Genomic DNA, 21768 nt, shown 5'->3' with positions numbered 1-21768 from the left:
CCTCACTCCCTGCCTTTTTTTGGCTTCGATTGACTGTTGACAAAATACTTGTTGCAGCTTCTGCTTTTTTAACCTAACCAATGAAATTACTACTGCCCCCAAGAAATGTTGTGTGACTTCCGATCCTCTCACACACACTCACGCACCCACACACACGCATAATTGTCCATCATTTGTGTTACCTTCCCACACTCACTCTCTCGCTCATAAATTGTACCATGCAACCTTTACAGACAACACCTGCGTGTGTTACTCATGTACGCACACTGCCAGATACCCATTATGTCAATCACTGCAGCAAATCGGATCACCCTGATGAAGCAGGTATTGGCTGGAGGGGCATGACCCTTTTCTCAGTCTGGGTTTTGCAATGAGTCAGGAGCAATGATGAGACACTGGAGCTCAGGGGAACAGGATATGAGTGGATGTGAATATTTCTTGTACATAAATCCCCAGCTATAGCTCATGCTGACTTGCTTGTCAATTCTCAGCCTATTACTGTTCATAAAACATTTTGGACTTGACAGGTGTATGTGTGAAAATAGTGCTGAATGAGCATCAGCTTCATCTTTGTTCAGGCCTGTTTGGTTTGACGTGTTCTGTGAGTTTATAAGTGCTGCTTGAGACAGGAGGAATGCGAGTGCAAAAATGTGAAACAGACAGTTTATTAAAGCAGATTTATTATTGTAATATGAATATTGATATTTGTTTTGTTTTCACTTTCTAATTTTATATTCTTGTTACAGATTGCATAAATGACCTTAACTGACAAAATAATTACGTCAACCTTAAATATAATGTACACCATTTTGTGACTTCAGCTGTTTTGTCAAAAGAAGAGGTAAATTAAACTGTACCAAAAATCATGTTTTCCTTCTGCGTCTATTCTGTTAAACCTATAACTTGGTCTAAAGTTATTTATATGATGGGGTAAAAAACTCTATAACAATTTAAAAACACACATCTCTAATATTCCAAGTCTTATAAAGTTGTGTATATATTTGTGCTTATTTACACATCCAGTAGACACATTAGCATTCATTTGGAGTCGTGTATTTGGCCACCAGATGAATATAGAGTTGTCCAATAGAGTTCCATAAAGCTCATATCACTTTTATATCAAATATGATTCAGCTAGTGTTATAGGGTTAAACGCTGTAAATACTGTATCTAATTTTCTGCCACTAGGGGTTTCTCAATCCAAACAATAGAAAAAGACAGAGTTTGATGACGTTGTGAAGTAGTGTGGTATCATGGGAGTTGTTTTCTTCATTGTTAAACAACAACCATTGCCGTCATTGCAGTCATGTTCTCCCGGTTAGGATTCCTTCAAATTAAAAAACAGTGTTTCTATAGTAACATAGGACATCACAGGACTGCTCAGTTTGTTCAGGATCTAAAATCCTTCATCTAGTAAAAGATATAGCCAAGATCGAGATTGAACCCCTGGGTTTTGACTTACATGGAGCATTTCAATGTACCATAACCTCAAGTTGCGCAACTGTGACATTGTGACAGTAAATTAAAAAAAAGAAAAGGAAAATAAGCACAATGTGTCCTCTTTAAGTATTTCAGCTTTGTTTCTGAGAAATCACATTTAGTCCTACAGTTTGGCATGGCAGGCGTCCCTCAGTAGAGTGGTAGCCAATTCAAAGCATTTTGTCTTTGAATTTGATGTTCAAACTGCATGTAACTGAATTTTGACCTTCAACCTACTGCCAACCTTTTAACAAAGAACCATATATTTTCTAATTGCTTGTTCTGATGATTCAACTGATATCACTGAAATCACATGAGTCACATCTGTGGGAAAAATGAATGCAACTTTTACTTACTTTCCTAACAGTGAGAAAAGGTGTACCCAATTTTGCATTTACTATATTCTCCCTCCTTTTAGCTCAGTTTTGGTGTCATCCAACTCCTAAAAAAATATTTACTAAACTATCTCTTTGCTGTTTAATGCTCAACAGGTACTGTAGTGTGCTGGTAGTGCACAGTTGGTTCACTGGAAGTGTTCCAGAATTAGAAAATGTTGCATGCTGCAGCTGGAAAGGATGGATTAAGGTTTATGGGACTAAGACTAAACCACAAATGTGTTGTAAAACCTGAGCTTAAAGGGCTAAAAAGCTTAATAGATCTGTAGAATTAAGTTTTATAGACACTGTTTTTGTTGTAGTCCACTTGCTACACAGGGCCCATATGAAGACAAACTTCATCATGATTCATTCATCCACACCCGCATCAGCAAACACTGATCAGATAGATCAATTTAAAAGACTTCTTAATCCCCAGGTCAACAACATACCACTATAAGGGGACACAAGAAATAGGTCTTGGCCTTAAGTTAGAAAGTTTTCAACCCTTCTGTGATCCGGATTTGGTTACATTGTGCAGGCCCTAACGCTGTCAAGACAAATCAAGGTCCAGAGATTTCTATGAATTGTGGAAAGCAAATAGCATAAGTGAAGACACATGTCAATGAAAGAAAGAAAAGATTAGGATTAAGAAAATTAGGCAGTGATTTATGTTTTTGGAACTTTTTCCTCCACTCTTATCATCTCTAAATCTGATGAAACCAGCACATGGACTCAACATGAAAACTACACCAAACATGAAGACTACACCGAAACACATCCTGACGTATTACCTGGCACATGCCCAAGCTACTAATGTTGACTGTGTTGAAATACATTAGCAGAGAGGTGCTCAGATTGATTGCTATGCATCACAATATTATTCTGTCATGGCCATTTCCTGCTTTCCGCTGCTGCTGTTTGCTTGATGTGTCTGGTTTCAATCTTTGGGTAATCTGTGGAATCTCACCGTGCTGATGGATTTGTCACCGCTCTATTAAAGGATAAGATTGGTAGGGTGATATTTGTGTTATCATCAACAAATCCACTGAGGAGAAAATCCAATAATTTGACTTTTAATCTATTTTATCTTGCTAAGTGTCAGCATGCGTTTTATCACTTGACTGCTTGTAAAAGCCTGATATACTTTATGCCTGTTTCCAAAAGGACATGTATATCATTACAGTGATACAATAGCAAATGTATTACCATAAGAATGTGTGAGAGCTGTTTTTAGAGATGTCTGTCTTTCATGTCTTGCTATGGCAAGGTTGAAAACAAAGATCCTGTATAGTTAAGAACTACATAGATTTGACAGATGATAGTTGTACTGTACACAGAAAGTGTAATTTCCTGCAGCTGTTTTTTCTTAACCGTGTTATTTTGCTAAGAAAGAGTATATTTTATGAAATCTGACTGCCTCACTCAATAGCTATTGCTTTTACAAAAAACTCCTGTAGGGTTCTCTGTATCCCCCAGTGAGCAGCCTCAGCCACATCCATTCTCATCTAGTGTAAATTGGTTGCATGAACAACCAAATACAACAATCTATCTTATTTGATCTTGAATCACTGGACAAACACCCCTTCAATTTTGCTGAGTCACTTCAAAGCCCACATCGACTATTTAACAGTCACTCATGGTTCCACCTTAGTATTAAAAACAGCTTGTTTGTGTCCAGGAGAAAACTTAGAAACAATGAGATCTTGTCTTGGCTAATGCTTTGCTAAGGGAATCGTTGCCCAAGGTCCTCAGTAATAGAACAACAGAAGATACTTAGAAAAGCCAAGTCCATTGAGTTTTGCCTTTAGGTCCACCACTTTATTCCAAACTGAATATCTCAATAATTGATATCCCCATCAGCATGACTTGTTAAAACTTTGGCGATTGTTTTATTGTTCTTCCAGTTTTTTGCACTAAGCACTACTACAGTATACTATTGTCGCATATAAGACATCAATAGGTTTATTGGGTTAATTTAGCAGTCTGTAATGATTTGGTACCATGAATGCTGATGCAAATGCTAACTCTAGCTTGCTAACTAGCTAATAGTAATTTCTGGTAAGTTTGCAATGGCCGTATCTTGTTGGAGACAACACTTACAATTCGTGCACTGCACAAGTAAGTACATACTGTGCAAAGTGTACTACACAACAGTGTACTAACACAAGTATATGGTTTGAGAAGCATGGATACTTCACATTGAAAGACAACATCATCAGTGCTTTGACAGTGTTTACAAAGTCAAGAATTAACTTTGAATTTCAGCTTTTAAGCTTACACGTTAGAAGTTCTTAAGGGGTCAGAACAATTGAACAATTTCACAACAACTGGGCAAACTCAAGCTACTAATGGAAATGATGTGATGTGGTCAATCATCTTTTTACAGCAAAATAAAGGATAGACACACAAGATATGGTCTCCTGGAGTCACTATCACACTATTCACTTTTCACATTTTCTTGTTGCCTCTGATGTGCTGTAAAATACGTCAATGCTTAACTTAAGAGGCAATTTTTCATCATCATGTAATCATAGTAATACACACAATTAAGACCCATAAAATGTATTTTTCCTGGACCCTGTATCACTCACATTACCCTGTGAGCTGACAGTTACTTTACAAACCACCCTTGAACTGCTTCAGATAATAGAGCTGAATTTCCACTTCTTCTCATTCAGCCTGGCTTATTTGGATTTGTGGCAATGATATGTATATACTGCTAATGTGGAACGGTGAAAATATTGTGAAAGAAAAGTAATTAAATGTGACAGTAGGTTGAGGCGCAGGTCTTGGTTAAATGCTGAAAAATGGAATGCTGACTTAAAGCACAAGACAGGACGTGTTTACTTTTTCGTTATTTTACCAAACCACGATTATTCCCTCATCTTAACCATAATGTTGTAGTTGCCTAAACCTAACCACACAGGGGAAATTTGACCATGAAACCGGCCCGAAAAATGTAACCCAATACACAAATTACATTTTCTTTCAAAGTATGGTCAGTAAAAGGATTTAGTCGTATACAAGCATAACTTTGGGCAGATAGGGTTGCAGGTCATGGCAGGTCTAGGCCACAGTGACTATATGCGTCTCTACTCAAATCACATGTTGCTGTTACTGCACTTACGTGTAGTACACTGTGTACACTAGGGATGGGCGTATCGATCCTGTGGTATAGATATAACGATACTCACACGCTACTCATTTGGCATAGATTTCCTTAAACAAATATCGATATTAACTAACAAATAAGAATTGGGGGTGCATGCATCACTTTAAACTGTTTTAGATAGCTTACTTCAATTAGGCTACTATGTGTCGAGACACCCCCGTACCGGGCAGCATATTGCGCTGGCCCTTGGCCCCAGTGGCCCGTGTCACGTGACAAGGAAATTTGAGACATGAGTCACTCAGCCGACAGTGCACACTGCACAGCCAACATGAATGCAAGTTATTTTTCACCAGTTGATAAAGTTACAGGAAGGTGCCAGGTGTGTGACAAAAAAGTTGCACACAGCAGCAACACAACCAATTTAACCAAACACCTGAAGACCACATATCCCAAGAGCCACAGTGAGCTTGGAAAAAGACAAGCTGCTGAAAAAGTTCAGTCTCCTGCACCACCCACTGTCCACCAAAAGACCCTGCTAGAGAGTTTTCACAGCACTGTTACCTTTGCCAGTGTAGTGATAAAGACAATGCTTGTGTTGTGTCTGTTCCTGAATCTTTATGATCACAATCTAATTTTAACACAACATAGTTCAGGTGAAGAGGATAATTATATCCAGTATAGTCGAGTTGTTGATTACTTAAAACAGACATTGGTTTTAGTAATGTTTACTGATATTTTGCTTAAGTAATTATGCAAAACGTATATGTGTGAATATACATTTATTTTCAGAAGTCTGAACACTTGATTAAGCCAGGTATGAAATCCTTATTTTATTATGTGAATAAGTAAGAGGCAAACGCTTCTACAGAGAGGAATTAAGTCATCTTGATTTCCACACCATAAAAATACATTTATTGAAGTTGAACATTTCTGTCTCAGAGTAAAAAAGATAAGAAAATATGAGATACAATTTTTGGGGATTTTTCATCTTTAACCCTAATCCATGACAGTTTTATTTTTCCATTGGAAAAAAACATTAAAATTGTGATTTTGTGATATTGGTTGTAATCTTTAACATGATTTTCATATTTGATTAATTATAATACTGTTTATCACAAACTTTAAAAAAAACAACTGCAGCTTCTTGTGATTCAGATTCAGCCATATTGCAATTTGGATTATTTGACAGTTATTTGACAATATTTTGACTGGAAAAAATTGCCAAAATGAAATGATCAGTATCGGTATCAATATCGACGAAATTGCAAGAAAAAGTAGTAGTAGTGCAAATTTCAGGTTAGTATTATCTCAAATTGAAAAGTGGTCCTTCCCTGTCCGCTTCGTAGCCAAGAGGGCAACCATTGAGAGTGAGAAGTGTCCATAGCTACACACTCAACTTTTAGACCGTTTCGAGTGTACCATCCGGATACTCATAGTGCACTGCATTTTCCCATAGTTCATAGTGATTTGAGACACATCAAGAGTCTTCAGTCAAATGTTCAGTTAACCTCTGTGTCTGTTAGGAGAAGGTACATAAATGAGAATACCAGTGCAAAGTTTATGGAGGCTATAGCTATGTCACCAACTGTGAGTGCAGAGTCAGTTGATGAACTCCTGGATAAATTTAACTGGAAAATCTCAAATGTCATGGATGCTGTTGCACCTATTAAAACTAAGACAACCTTGAGCAGAAAGAAAACACCATGGAGGAACACTATGATGATAAAGGCTTTAAAAACAGCATGCAGGAAGGCAGAGCGTAAGTGGAGAAAAACTAAACTTCAAATTCACCTTGACCTCTACAAACAAAGTCTTTGTAATTTTAAATATGAGTTACTCAAAGCTAGACAGCAACATTTTTCTGAAATAATTAATAAGAACATCAACAACACTCGTACTCTGTTTGCTACAGTTGATAAGCTTACAAACCCCCCTCAACAGATAGCTCCAGAACTCCTTTCCACAGAAAAATGCAATGAATTTGCTTTTTCAGTGAAAAAATCCAGTCCATAAGGCTAAATATCAACACAAATCAACAAAACAATAAAATGATGCAATCCCTCAGACCTCCCAGGAATAACTCAACTGCAATGTCAGAATTTAAAACAGTTGACCAAAAAACCATAGAGGAAACAGTGCAGCATCTAAAACCATCAACATGCTGTCTTGACACAATGCCATCAGATTTCTTTAAAACTATTGTGAACTCTGTCCAAACAGATTTGCGACAAGTAATAAATAGCTCACTTAAATCAGGTGTGTTTCCTAAACTCCTAAAAGTAGCTGCCATTAAGCCACTCTTAAAAAAGAGAACGCTGGATGCTTCCATGTTAACCAACTACAGACCTATCTCAAATCTTCCTTTTATAGCCAAGATCGTTGAGAAAGTGGTTTTTAATCAACTCAGTAATTTCTTGAACTCCAGTGGCCTTTTTGACAAATTTCAATCAGGTTTCCGACCTAACCACAGTACAGAAACAGCTCTTATTAGTTATTAGTTAAATGACATAAGGTTGAACACTGACTCAGGCAAGGTGTCAGTTCTGGTCCTGTTGGATCTCAGTGCTGCATTTGACACTGTGGATCACAGTATACTGTTGAACAGGTTGGAAACTTGAGCAGGACTCAGCAGAACAGTCCTAGACTGGTTCAGGTCCTACTTGGAAGAGCGGAGTTATTTTGTGACCATTGGAAGTTATGAATCTGATCGAGTGGCTATGACATGTGGAGTTCCTCAGGGGTCAGTTCTTGGACCCCTACTGTTCAGTCTATATATGCTGCCCTTGGGTCAAATTCTGCAGAACTCTAATGTAGACTATCACAGTTATGCAGATGACACACAGATATACCTAGCACTGTCCTCAGATGACTACAGTCCAATACAGTCATTGTGTCACTGTTTAGAGCAAGTAACAAATTGGATGAACCAAAATTTCCTTCAATTAAATCAGGACAAAACTGAGGTCATTGTTTTTGGCAATAAAGAGAAGAGGATTGCTGTCAGTAAACATCTGGAGTCACTCTCTCTAAAAACTACGGACCAAGTCCGAAACCTTGGCGTGCTGATAGACTCAGATCTGACTTTCAGCAGTCATATCAAATCAATCACCAAAACAGCCTTCTATCAGCTTAAGAACATATCCAGAGTGAAGGGTTTTATGTCTCAAACAGACCAGGAGAAGTTGATTCATGCTTTCATCTCAAGTAGACTCGACTACTGTAACGGTCTTCTGACTGGACTCTCACAAAAAAGCATTAAACAGCTGCAGCTCATTCATAACGCTGCAGCTCGAGTTTTAACCAGAACAAAGAGATCAGAGCACATTACTCCAGTTCTAAAGTCTTTACACTGGCTCCCAGTCAGCTATAGAATAGATTTTAAAGTTGTGCTACTGGTCTACAAATCACTGAATGGTTTAGGTCCAGAATACATGAATGACATGTTAGTAGAATATAAACCCAGTAGAGCTCTGAGATCTACTGACTCAGGTCAGATAGTTGAGCCCAGAGCTCTGAGATCTACTGACTCAGGTCAGATAGTTGATCCCAGAGTTCAAACTAAACATGGTGAAGCAGCTTTTAGCTGTTATGCTGCACACAACTGGAACAAACTACCAGCAGAACTGAAATCAGCCCCAACAGTGAACATTTTTAAATCCAGATTAAAAACACTTCTCTTCTCCTGTGCTTATGATTGAGCTCTTCTAAAGCACTTTACATTTTAATCTTTCATTTGCACTCTTTGTCCTTTTAATGATTTTAAAGCTAATTTATTATTTTATGCTGCAATCATTTTATTTATGTCTTTCTATTTTTCTGTACTTTGTTTTTATTATGGGGGGGGGGGGGGGGGTTTAATTGTATGTTTTAAGTTTCTCAAATTACATGTTTTTCTGTTTTATGTAAAGCACATTGAATTGCCATTGTGTATGAAATGCGCTATATAAATAAAACTGCCTTGCCTTGCCTTGCCTTGCCTTGCCTTCAGTCCACTCTAAAACTCCAGCAAATGAAAGCAGACGAACCCAGAGGTTGTGCGTGTGAGAATAATTTAAAACACTACTGAGGCAGAATGTGGAGCTTTAGGTGGCTGAGTGAAGAAATTCCTCCTAAATACAGAATCCATCCATCTGCTGACCGTGGCAACTCTCACGGGACATGACATGCGATAAAGCTGGGTAAGATCATTTAGTAACCATGTCCTCTATGTGTGGGTATGATCCCCACAACAACATGAGATGTTATGTTTCTGTCCTGCTGCCTGTGTTTTGGCAGTTCCTCTTTAAAAGGTGAGTAAAACCTAATGTCAATATACAAGAAACCTCCTTTCTATGTGGTCACAGGTTGAGGCCACAAGGAGTCTTGACTGTTACTTGACTCCTCATCTTTCTTTCTGAGACCAGACAGGCTCATTCACCCCATGTATGTAAGCAGCAGTGAAGTTGCTACTAGAGTAAAATTTGTTTTGGTTTATTACTTCTGGGGGTTGAATGCAAAGCTGATAAATGAGGTGTCAGTCCATATGACTCCATGTTTAGCCCATATGACCTCATTGCTTGTTAAAATTGATTGATTGATTGATTGATTGATTGATTGTTTTTTCATTGCTGCAAGATGGCAATGAAAAACAACATAGACACACAGAAATACACCTAAGACAAATATGTATGTTCAAACTGAGGAAAAACTAGAGCTACAGTAAAACTTTAATGCAAGTCCCCCTATTTTATCATGTATAAACTGTATATAAACAGTTAATAAATGGTTTATAACACATTAACGTTATACAAATAAAGACTGATTGATTATAAGCAGATATGGACTTTTTTAGATTATTAATGTACATTATTAATTATAACTTCTCCTATGAAGACATATTTTATATTATTACATCTGTGTTTACTATATTATCATTCATTCATCTGTTTATACACCAGCATCCAGGCTATAAGTGGTATATCTGCTAACCGCTATGTAATAGTGTGTTATAAACCATTTATTAACTGTGTATACTGCCTATAAATGTTAAATAGGGTTAAAAAGCTGCAAAAGGTGGAAACAAAGGTTTTTTTTTTTAAAAAGGGCTGCAGTGTTATGTAATTGCTAATGGGGCCTTCATATGTTTCAAACTAAACATGCCTGTAAGTCCTCTAGTGAGCCGGAAAGCTAATTCTTGGTGTACATTTCTTCTCAAAGAAAACAATGAAACGTCTGCATGTCAGCAACTGAAATGGTTTCAAGCCTCTGCAGCTCTACACCTGAGTTTTTTCAGCACTCACTTGTCTAAAACCTAAACACTGATATGTTGATTTCTAAACAACACTTAAAAACTGTGTAAAGTGAATTCAGCCATTTTCTTTCCTCATAAATGTATTTCTAAAAAATGTCAACCACAAACTGTGTTTCAAAATTTCTGTGTTCAGGTTTTAGTGGGCGGGTCTGAAAATCACTGCCGTGTTAGCATAAACACGCCCCTGCTGCTGTAGCGGTATAAATAGATTCAGCGCTTTAGCCTCTGTGGTTTTCCCGCTCGCTCTCGAGTTTCGGATAGCATCAACTTACGGTAGTTTACAGCTAGCTAACTAACTAACTAGTCATGTTTCCACCTCATTTGTGCATGGCATCCGGGGAAGATGCACAAAAGAGGGTAGAGGGTAGTGGCATCAAGAAACGGTGGATCGATTTTGTTAGGAGCTACTGTGGAGAGTTAAAAATCACCACCACCACCTGCCTCTGCAGTGTCCACTTTCCCCCTGATAGTTTCACCAACTATCACCAGGTAAAGTCTGGATTCCTGAACCGTTTTCTGAGCGCATGCAGCATACACGTTTCAGTTATTTCTAAACTCCACAACTGGTATTATCCCTCACAACTGATAATAAATGTGCAGACGGAGTAACTGGGACTGAAATGTAACTATATGAAAGAAGAATGGAAAGTAGGAGTGCATGATGTCCATTATGTCAGTTCCTATACTCCAGCAGCACATGTGGTTTGGCTCACAGCTTACACGATGTAACTCAGGAAAGATGGAAAAGATGGAAAACTGCCACAATAACCCAGTCTCACATCAAAATGTATCACAGCTACGTTGGTCCACAGCGCAAAACTTCGCCATCTCTGTGAATATAGGTGGATGTACACAAAATGCAAGGAGAATTGGGACATTAGGCTATACATGTATTGCTTACTTTATGTGACTAAAGTTAACATTTATCTTCACCTTATCATCTTTTAGTTTGTTGATGACACTATCAGGCATATTTTGTGTTTGGAGGAAAGAGAATAAATCCACTTCTGCTGCCATTCTTTGAGCAGTGTTGAGGCTTAAGCACAGGAAGCACAACTACCCTTAGAGAATCTTGTCCTCACGGGAAACGTTTTTTTTCTTTTTACCATGTCCCTTTACAGGCTCTGTAAAATTCTCAGTGTAAAATGCAATATTTTAAAAGATACACTGGAATTATAAATGAATCTATTCATTAAAATGAGCACGTCCAGTGGAAAACACACAGATCATTTACTGTTAACGATCTCAAATCACTTGTAGTCCCACAATTTTGTGGTGCACTTGAAAAATACTTGGTAATAAATGATAAACCATCATATACATTCACTGAACAGAGATTGTGAAAACAAAATGCATATTTCTCGCTAGAAATGTCATCAAAACGCATGTTAATGCCGAAACTATCTTAAAATATTACACTTAACACTGAGAATTAAAGGAATGGAAAACATTTGAAAAAACGTAGCCATCTCACAATTTGAGCTCATAAATTGTGAGATGGCTACGTTTTACCCTGTGGACCAACGTAACTGATACGTTTTGATGTGAGACTGGATTGGCCACAGTGTGTTAAGGGCACATATTGGCATCATTATCCCACTAGGGGCCAAAAGAGCAAAAATCAGTGGTTGGGCCTTTATAAGCAGTGTACACAAGGAGTGGAAATTCCTGATTGCAATCGTTGGTATATCTGACACCCACATCTAGCTTTAGGCTTGCTGTGTAAACATGTTGTGGATTTTAGTGCACATTCCCAAACAAACTTCCTGCTAATGAAATTTCCTCAAACCAGCTGATAGATAAGGAACTTGAAGATATTGGGCTCTCAGAGGGTCTGAGGCCCCATGCAGAAGCCCACTTTTCCTGAAAGATAAGCCAATTTTACATTCATACATTATACAGATTAACACAAGATTCCTAAATTACAACTGCAGACCTGACATTATTTACAGAGCTTTATAAATTTCTTTGTATGGTAAAAACTTCATTAAACATAGGAACAAAAACAAAAAAACATTTTCAAGTCTAGACAGAGGTCTAAACTGAATCATATCTGTGTCTCTGACAAACAAATACAATAAAGATCATTCATCACCTCATATAAACTCTTTTTCGTCTACAGCTTTGTTTGCTTTCTGTTTTCCGGCAGCAGGTGGCTCATAAAATACATTTCATTAAGCAAGGTGAACCAGCTTGTGTGCGCACTAATGGTGAAAACAAGAATTACTGACGTTAGCTCAGTAATATGTGATCAGTGATATGTGACTGCAGTCGCTGCACCTTTGAAAAGGTGACACACACACAGTGGCAACACTGTGTCACAATGTGCTTTTAGACTCGAGTAAGGGAGCACATTGTTCATCGCTACTGTGGAAAACAGTCGTAACTCAACCTTTAGTGTGTCATGAGTTTATAATGAAGCCAATGAGATTGTGAAATTTAGCAACAACTACTGACAGCTCTCTGATTTGTAAGTTGATGGCACAGTGGCTCAGTGGTTAGCTGGGTTGCCTTACAGCAAGAACAGTCTGGGATTTGATCCATGTGTGGGTGCTCCAGTTTCTTCCCACAGCTTAAAAACATGCAACTGGAAACTCCACACTGCCTACAGTTTTGAGTGTAAAGTTGTTTGTTGCCTTCTATGTGTTGACCTGTGATAGACAACCTGTCCAGGCCTCCAGCCTACCAATGGATCATTTACAAGTCAAAACCTATGTATACAGTGCATTCAGAAAGTATTCAGACCCTTCACTTTTGCTACATTTTGTTATGTTAAAGCTTTATGCTAAAATTGTTTAAATAAATGTTTCATCAATCTAAATTCAATACCCCATAGTCACAAAGCAGAAACAGGATTCAACATTAGTATTCAGACCCTTTATTCAGTATTTAGTTTGAAGAATCATTGGCAGTTATTACAACCGCAAGTACACAGTAAATTTTGCAGTGTTAAATTAACACTTAAAGAGTTAAATCAACACTTAAAGAGTTAAATTTAACACATTCTTCTCTGCAGATCCTCTCAATCTCTGTCAAGGTGTACAGCCATTGTCAGGTCTCTCCAGAGATGTTTAATTCAGTGTAAGTCATGGCTCAAGGACATTCACAGAGTGGGCAGGTGTGTGTCCACTCTGGGTAATTTGTATAATACCATGCCCCCATTTATCTATAAGAAAAGATCTGTTGGAGTGGTGCAACAGTGGAGAGAGCTATCAATCATTGCAAAAAGGACCATGCATATGCACAAATCATAAATGTCCCAGTGTCTTAAAAAATGTATACTTATTCAGTGTAAACAGAATATTAGAACCACAATCATTTGAAAAATGATTGAGCCTAGATATACAACATTTAAACGTGTGAGGTTGCTAATAATACACAATTTAGTTACTAATGAGAAATAGTTGTTCCCACATATGACTTACTAGATGACAATAGCTTACATATTGGAATATGACAGTGTCAGATCTGGGTGTGATATATGCAGCTGGTTAACCAGCAGTGTCGTCACAGCCTGACGGCACAGGGAGGATCTCTGATTTCAGTATATCATGATCTGTTGTGGACAGAGACAAAACCTGATGTGCACCTGCTGCAGTAGTACAGCTTTATATAGATCAACTCCAAAGACCTACACATTTACCACTTTTTTATCTAGTTATGGATCTACTGTGTAGTAGTGGTGCAATAGGTATGCAGGCTATATACAGGGTTCACAATCAGGCTCCAAAAGGTTGTGCCAGCCAAATCTGCCTTTCTGGCTTCTATATCCAAAACTTTTGGTGGCCAGCATGACAGCTCTCTCCACTGCTGCACCACTCCAACAGAGATTTCCTTATGGATAAATGGGGGCATGGTATTATACAAATTACCCAGAGTGGACACACGCCTGTCAATTTAAAATGAGTCTGACTCACTAACATATGCACAACAGTGGTAAGATGCACACATCATGAATCTGATGGTAACTTTGCGTGCACACAAAGTAAGAACATTTCTATGCACATATTAGTGAATGAGGCCCATTGTCCTGCTGGAAGGTAAACCTTTTGGACCTGGTTTTCATTTCCTTCATTTGCTTAGCTTTCATTAAACCCTGACATGTCCCCCAGACCCTGCCACTGAAACACACCCCCACAGCGTGATGCAACAACCACCATGCTTCACCGTTGGGTTGGTATTAGGCAGGTGATTAGCGATACCTGGTTTCCTCCACACATGGTGCTTGAAGTTGAGTCTAAACAGTCTCGATTTTTCATTTAGAGTGTCAATGTGTTAATACCCTTCATCTCTTTCCACCCTGGAAGTGATCGATTGGAGTAAGCCGGAACACCTGGGACCGATATTCCGAGGTTACTTAAGCCACTGCTGTAGCTCATTTACACTCTATCTCCCTACAGGCATCCCGTCTGGCTTAGTTATGTTTTTTTTGTTTTGTTTCTTTGCTACACATTGCAACATGTGGACTGATTTTACACTCATCAATATAATATGAGTGTGCATGATTTATGCCACTGAAATCCCTAGCATCAACACCTCAAACTACAGATATTTAGTTATTCCTGTAATTGAATTTATTTTGGTTTAATTTGTTTAATTCATCTTTTGTTACTTTTGTATAATGCTGTCTACCCTCTGTTGTGGCCGGTTGAGCCAGGTCATAATAAATGGGGGCTTGTCCATTTAGGTTGTTTTGTTAGAAAGTGTGTTTGTTGCTCAGGTAGAGACAGGGGCATGGTGTTGATTCCACACACTGATTAGTTCCAGCTGTGTGCTGGTTTTGGCTGTGTGCTTTGTTGCCAGAGCTACTCGGGCCATTAGTTTTGCTCTGGTTTAGCTCTGGTTTCTGGCATTTGGAAGACACACCATGTGTTTTTCTGCAGGAAGCATTTAATTTTGACCTAGGTTAGATTATCTTTGGGGATAGAGATTTTCTCGTTGGGCTGTGGGTCGTTTCCCCTTTGGGTTGCATCCATTTGTGTGTATGTATTTGTTTGTTTGTTTGCATGTTGTGGTGACATGATTAGTGTCAGTTGTTTTTGGACAGGGGCAAGTCTGTGATTTTTAGGGGTTGCCTGCTTGAAGGTCGCTTTATAAGTCTGCTGGTTTCCAGTGCGTAAATAACTGCCACATGAAGACTAGGGGTCAGATGCTAATAAGTTTTGGTTAGGAAGTAAGGGGAAAAGATATTCCTTTATTAGTCTCACAGTGGGGAAATTTGCAACCAGTGGAGCCTCAGTTCCTCAAGGCCAAGCTGAAGGCATTTGAGGGGTCCAAACCAGACCAAGTAACGAGGCCTTTGGCTTTGTCGAAAGTGGCAGGAAAGGGGAATGCCGACCTTTAGACCACCATCTCCATCAATTTTCGGCCTGGTGGGCATCCACATCCTTCAGCGGCTTGTCTGCCTTCAGCTTTGCCACGGGGATGTTCTCCACTGGTTCCACGTACAGGTCCCCTAGCAGCAACATCCATAGTTGCTCCCCGACGACAGAAGGACCTGCTCCCAAGGAGTCAGCCAACCGGAAAATCCATTTTAACCGAAGGTTATTACGGATATCCTTCATCCAGTTGGCCGGGGGGGGGGGGGTCTTCTGACCTTCTGACGTAGCAGAGTTCCATGGTTCTAGTCTCAGGAATCCCCACAACATTGTCAGGCTCTTTTCCTAGGTTGCAGAGGTTCCCAGGACAACTGTGAGCTGGTCGTTGTATGGGAACTAGATGAGCTATTCCAGAGCAATCTCAGCCTGGTAGTGTGGTAGGCGGTCCTGAGGACACTGCACAGGTACTCCAATGCCTTGCGGACCACGGTCCAGTCCTGAAGAGCCTAACCTGCTCCAGACAGCAGGACAGGGGCTTCACAAACTTGCCAACCAGATCCACCATGTGCTCCATGCCATACATGGCCTTGGTGCACTCATGGTGGAGGAGGTCGCAAGTTGCTATGACCCCACTGATTGGATGCTTGTTGGCCAAAGTGATGTGTGTATGTGTGGGGAGTCAGTGTACACCTGAACAAAGTTCAAGGTGCCACGCTACTCCTCCCCACACATCAGCACATTCATCAGTGGCCTACTCACATCCAGCATGGACAAGGACAGCAGGAACATGACGTAGGGATGGTTGTCAACAGCCTGGATCACCTTGTGCAGAAGTCGAAGCACGAACTTCTGGTCCTGTGCTAGGCCAGGCTGTTTTTCTGGACCGAATCCCTCACCATGTCTAGAGCTGTACTCTCCCTCTATTTACCTCCGTTCTCTTTTTGTGACCATTTAAAATTTGGCCACAAATTTGACCAATCAAGTTAGGAGTTTAGTTTATCCAAAGTTGTAAGTATTTTTAGGTTTCTCTTTTTTTCTCCTTACAGGCAAGATAATGGTGAGTATAATTACACAGGTATATTAAATGAATTAATAAATTATATTTATATCCCCATGTCTGCAAATATTATGCTCGCACCTAAAGCATGTCTCTTTAGAATAAGAAAAAAAGAAATCCTTCACCTGGCGGTCCCCTGTGGTAATGGATGGTTGGGAATTGAAAAGTTCAAAGCGTGACAGCTTTTTGGCTACAAGGGGGCCCACGGGCACAGTAGCCGGAGGTCCCCCGGGTTGCTGCACCACGAAGGCACGTGCTGAGTTTGGTGCGTATCGGATGGAATGGAGCGTTTGGCAACTCTTTGGAATAGTGTTATTTGTTCCATTCCTCTGATTGGACAACAGGGTTAGGGTTAGTTAGGTTTTTTTTGTGTGCTCTTTCTTTTCAATACTGAGTGTTAGGGTTAGGTTACTCATATGTTAAAGGCAAGGCAAGGCAGTTTTATTTATATAGCGCATTTCATACACAATGGCAATTCAATGTGCTTTACATAAAACAGAAAAACATGTAATTTGAGAAACTTAAAACATACAATTAACCCCCCATAATAAAAACAAAGTACAGAAAAATAGAAAGACATAAATAAAATGATTGCAGCATAAAATAATAAATTAGCTTAAAAAATCATTAAAAGGACAAAGAGTGCAAATGAAAGATTAAAATGTAAAGTGCTTTAAAAGAGCTCAATCGTAAGCACAGGAGAAAAGAAATGTTTTTAACCTGGATTTAAAAGTGTTCACTGTTGGGGCTGATTTCAGTTCTGCTGGTAGTTTGTTCCAGTTGTGTGCAGCATAACAGCTAAAAGCTGCTTCACCATGTTTAGTTTGAACTCTGGGCTCAACTATCTGACCTGAGTCAGTAGATCTCAGAGCTCTACTGGGTTTATATTAAAGTTAAAGTTATATACAGTAATCTGACCAGCCTCCCACATCCTTCTACCTGGTCCGTCTCATCTCCAAGACACCCTGCATGTGCACCCAGGTGCAACTGCTACCCCAAAACTCTCTGAAGGTGCGTTACAGAAGAGTACGTTTTATGTTGGATGTTGGTTTTATGGTGGATCCAGCACCCATGCCAATGACTGTGCCAGAAATTGTGCAGACAGCTGGTTTGACTTTTTAGCAGCAGAAGGAGCTATAAGCCTTGCAGTTTGAACAGGACATGTTACAGAGACATATGGACAGGGAGGGGAAGCTTCAGTAAGAAAAGCTTCAGCATGCAGAGAAGCTTAAGTTGGAGAAAATTTGCCAAAACACTGAGATAATGAAATTAGAGTAATAGCAGGCCAAGTCACAGTTAATCAGGGAAGGCAAGACTTCTCTGGGGCGGTCTGGCTGCTTCAGTTGTGTCTGCACTGGGTGGTGTGAATGATGCTAATCTGCATTTCGTGCCAAAGTTTAATGGGCATAACCTTGAGTCTTTTTTCACTCTTTTCATGCATTTTGCAGATGCAAAAAATGGAGAACCAAGGAGTCATACTCAGCTGTATGTGGAGATGATAATTTGGATTAAAATATGTCGAAGTGGGCTGTATTGAAATCATATGAGTTGGTCCCTGAAGACTATTGCCTGGAATTGGGAAATGGGCAATAAGCAAACAATTGTGGAGTTCATCTAAAGCAGCTGAATTAGATGATTTTGTATTGACGCTTAAAGGCAGTTTTCAAGAGATGCACTCTGAGAGGTGATGTGACAGCTGTGGTAACTCCTGTGGTGGTCCAAACTTTTCAAAGAGTGGGCCCCTTGCATACATCTACATTTACACGGCAACCTGAGGTGCCCGAGTGTGTAATTACTGCCTTCAGGAGGATCATTGTTTTGAGTCATTCATCGCTTATGCTGTGGTGGTAGTGTATTAAGGTATTGCATTTATTTTATTAAGGTATGCATGACACAGGTGCTAAACATTTGTTTATTGCTATTGCTGTGTTGCCCTTTTCACCTCAGACAGAAACAGATTTTTTTGTAGGGTATGGAGGTGGTTCTTTTCAGGGTGACCCTGTGTTGCCACTTGACGATGTGGTTATAATTTTGGGCAATGATCTGGTTGTTGGGCCAGTGTGGGCCGATGTTTTTTCCAAACCACTAATGCTTGGGGAGTCAGATGAGAGTGGTCTTTCCAGGGGCTTTTCCAGCTTGTACTGTGACATGTGCATAGAGCCATAGAGTATCTGCTCCTGACCTTCCTGTCTCCAGGCGTAGTGAACGTATGGCACTTAATGCACATGCTGTTTCACTGCCTCTTCCCTTGTCTGATTCAAGGAAAAGATTGTGTAGACAGTCAGAAGGATGATTAATCTCTGTCTGCTTTGTGGGATGAGGCTTTTCCGGTTGTCAAGATTAGAGACATTGCCCAGGGTTACTTTGTATGGGGGAACCTGGCGATTTTTCAGGTGGTGATGCCGAGTAACTGCAAGATGGTGTTGCGAACTGTACATAATACTTGTGGACATCTGGGGAAAAAAACAGTGACTGTCCTGTGCTACTTCTTTTGAACTCACCTTCCCTGTGTCCAGGTACGCTAAGTTGTGTCACACATATCAGCACACTGGTAAACTGGCCTACACCTCTCTCATCCCAGTTGTTAGCCAAACATTTGAGCACTTGATCATAGATTGTGTAGGGTCATTCCTCTGTCTAAGTCTGGTTGTGTGTACATGCTATGTGTCAAACGTGGCATTTTCCTTATTCTCCACCTCAGTGAAGCCAGCTGTTAGGGCTCAAAGTCAGTTCTTCTTAACTTTTACCAAAAATTCTAAAATTATTCAAGGGTTTTCTTTGTCATTGAGTTTAGATGAGGGAAAATGAATTTAAATGGTCTTAGGCTGCAACATTACAAAATGTGAAAAAAGTGAAGGGGTCTGAATACTTTATGATTGCACCATGAAGCTGTAATTGCTCTCTTGCATTGGATTCTAAGATATCTTATACATAAAGATATAGATGTATGTTTTTAGAATTTAGACACATATTATGTTTCTTACAATAACTTCACGGTCTTAAACTTGAGTATAGCTAACATACAGCACAGCATGACTGTCAAATAAAACACATATGGGCCTGGACATGCCCAACATATAGTATTTTAAACAAAAGTAAACAGTGCATGCCTAAGAATGGACCTACTTCATCTAAAGTGGTAATTCTAGTAGTTCAGAATGTGTCCACAAGCATCAAAGCCAAAGAGCCCAGGCACCTTAAAGAAGCCCTAAAAGTTAGTGGTTACCCCAACTGAACTTTGCAAAAACAGTAACAAGTTTCAGCAAGAACACCAAAACTGAGGGTGGAAAAGAAACCATCCTATTCATTTGAATTGGGGCACTGCGTTTATTCTCGATTGTGCCCTGCGGCAAAAGTTGAGCCGAGTTTAACCTTGCCAGAATGCAAATTGATGTCATGCTACGTGCCAATCACATGTAGTAGATGCAAACCCACTTTCCTGGTGGATTATCTGTTTAGTACATAACAACAAGAGATAAAACAGTTGTCGCCATGCTAACCTTCTACAGTTTTATAATCCTGTATGTGAGTATTACAAACTACAATGTTTTGACTTCTCCTTAAATGCATTAACTTTACTTCCTGGATGGTATATCATTTTCTCACCAGTACTTCAAACAACACACCCACACCACTGCAGCCCTCAGCGCCTTAGTGCCGGACTACCTACAGCAGGGATCTCCAAACTATTCCACAAAGGGCCATGTGGCTGCAGGTTTTCATTCCAACCAAGCAGGAGCACACCAGACTTGATTCATTTAATCAGCTGATCTCAGTCTTCAGACAGCTGATTGGTCAAATGGTGTGCTCTTGATTTGTTGGAACTAAAACCTGCAGCCACATGGCCCTTTGTGGAATAGTTTGGAGACCCCTGACCTACAGGGTCAGGCTAGCTGTTTGTCCCTTTTATGCTAAGCTAAGATAACCGGATGTGTGTGTGGTCTTCTCATCTAACTCTCAGCAAGAAAGCACATGAGCATATTTTCCAAAATGTCCAACTATTGCCTTATAGATCTTACTTAAATTCCCATATCTATCTTTCTTATGGCCTTTCTTAACACCTTAATTGGAACATGCTTTTCACTATCAACAAAGGACAATAGCTCCAAAACTGTAGCACATACACGGCAAACAATGCAAAACTGACACTCAGCTTTCAAATTTTTGACTGTTGACATTTGACATTTGTATTTCAAATGACCCTCCCCAGTAATTGCACACTCAGGCTGTCCAGCAAATGCAGGCTTGCGCAAGGAACCAGGCGAACATTTTACACCACCAAGGGAGTTGTCATCCCTATTTTTCCTATTGCATCAGGAGCGCGTCTCAGACTCAAACTATCCTTATGCATCAGCACAAAATCAGCCAATTCAGCTGCTTGAAGTGCGGTGGAGGGCTTTTGCTCATTCACATGAGCAGCAATGTGTTGAGGGATAGCATTTTTCAACTGTTCCAACACAATCAATTCACAGAGCTTGTAAAAAGTATCAGCTTTCACGGCTGAGTACCAACAATTAAAGTGGAACGCCAAATCATGGACAAACTCTACATTTGTTTGCTTATCACCCTTTACTCAATTTCTAAGCTTCTGGCAATGTGCTTCTATGTTTTAATGATGCTGATTTCACCATATCATAATCCAAATTATCCTCAGCACAAAGAGCTAAATAAGCCTTCTGAGCTCTCCTAATGAGGACACAGTGAAACATAAGTACTTTGTTCGTATCTGGCCAAAGTTTTGCATCTGCAACAATGTACTTAGGCACCAAAAGCAAACTGGCCTCATCAATACTAGCTAGTGCAGAACAAATAGATGAAAAATCCTCTGGACTAGTCCCCCCGGAGCAATCTTGCCCTCCCTGATTAACTGTAACTTGGACTACTCTAACTCCAATTTCAGTTTCTCAGTGTTTTGGCGCATTTTCTCCAACTGAAGCTTGCTGCTTGCTGAAGTTTCGTTAACTCAAGCTTCACCTCCCTGTCCATATGTCCCTGTAACAAGGCTTTCAACTCCTTCTGCTGCTCAAAAAAAGTCAAACCAGCTGTCTGCACAATTGCTGGCACAGTCATCCACACCTCATTCAAACAAAGACAAAACTGCTTTTCCAATCATCTTTACGACTTTTCTCTGCAAT

The sequence above is a fragment of the Scomber japonicus genome, chromosome 3 (assembly GCF_027409825.1).
Source record: "Scomber japonicus isolate fScoJap1 chromosome 3, fScoJap1.pri, whole genome shotgun sequence".
NCBI lineage: Eukaryota > Metazoa > Chordata > Actinopteri > Scombriformes > Scombridae > Scomber > Scomber japonicus.
Note: the sequence above shows the minus strand (reverse complement) of the source record.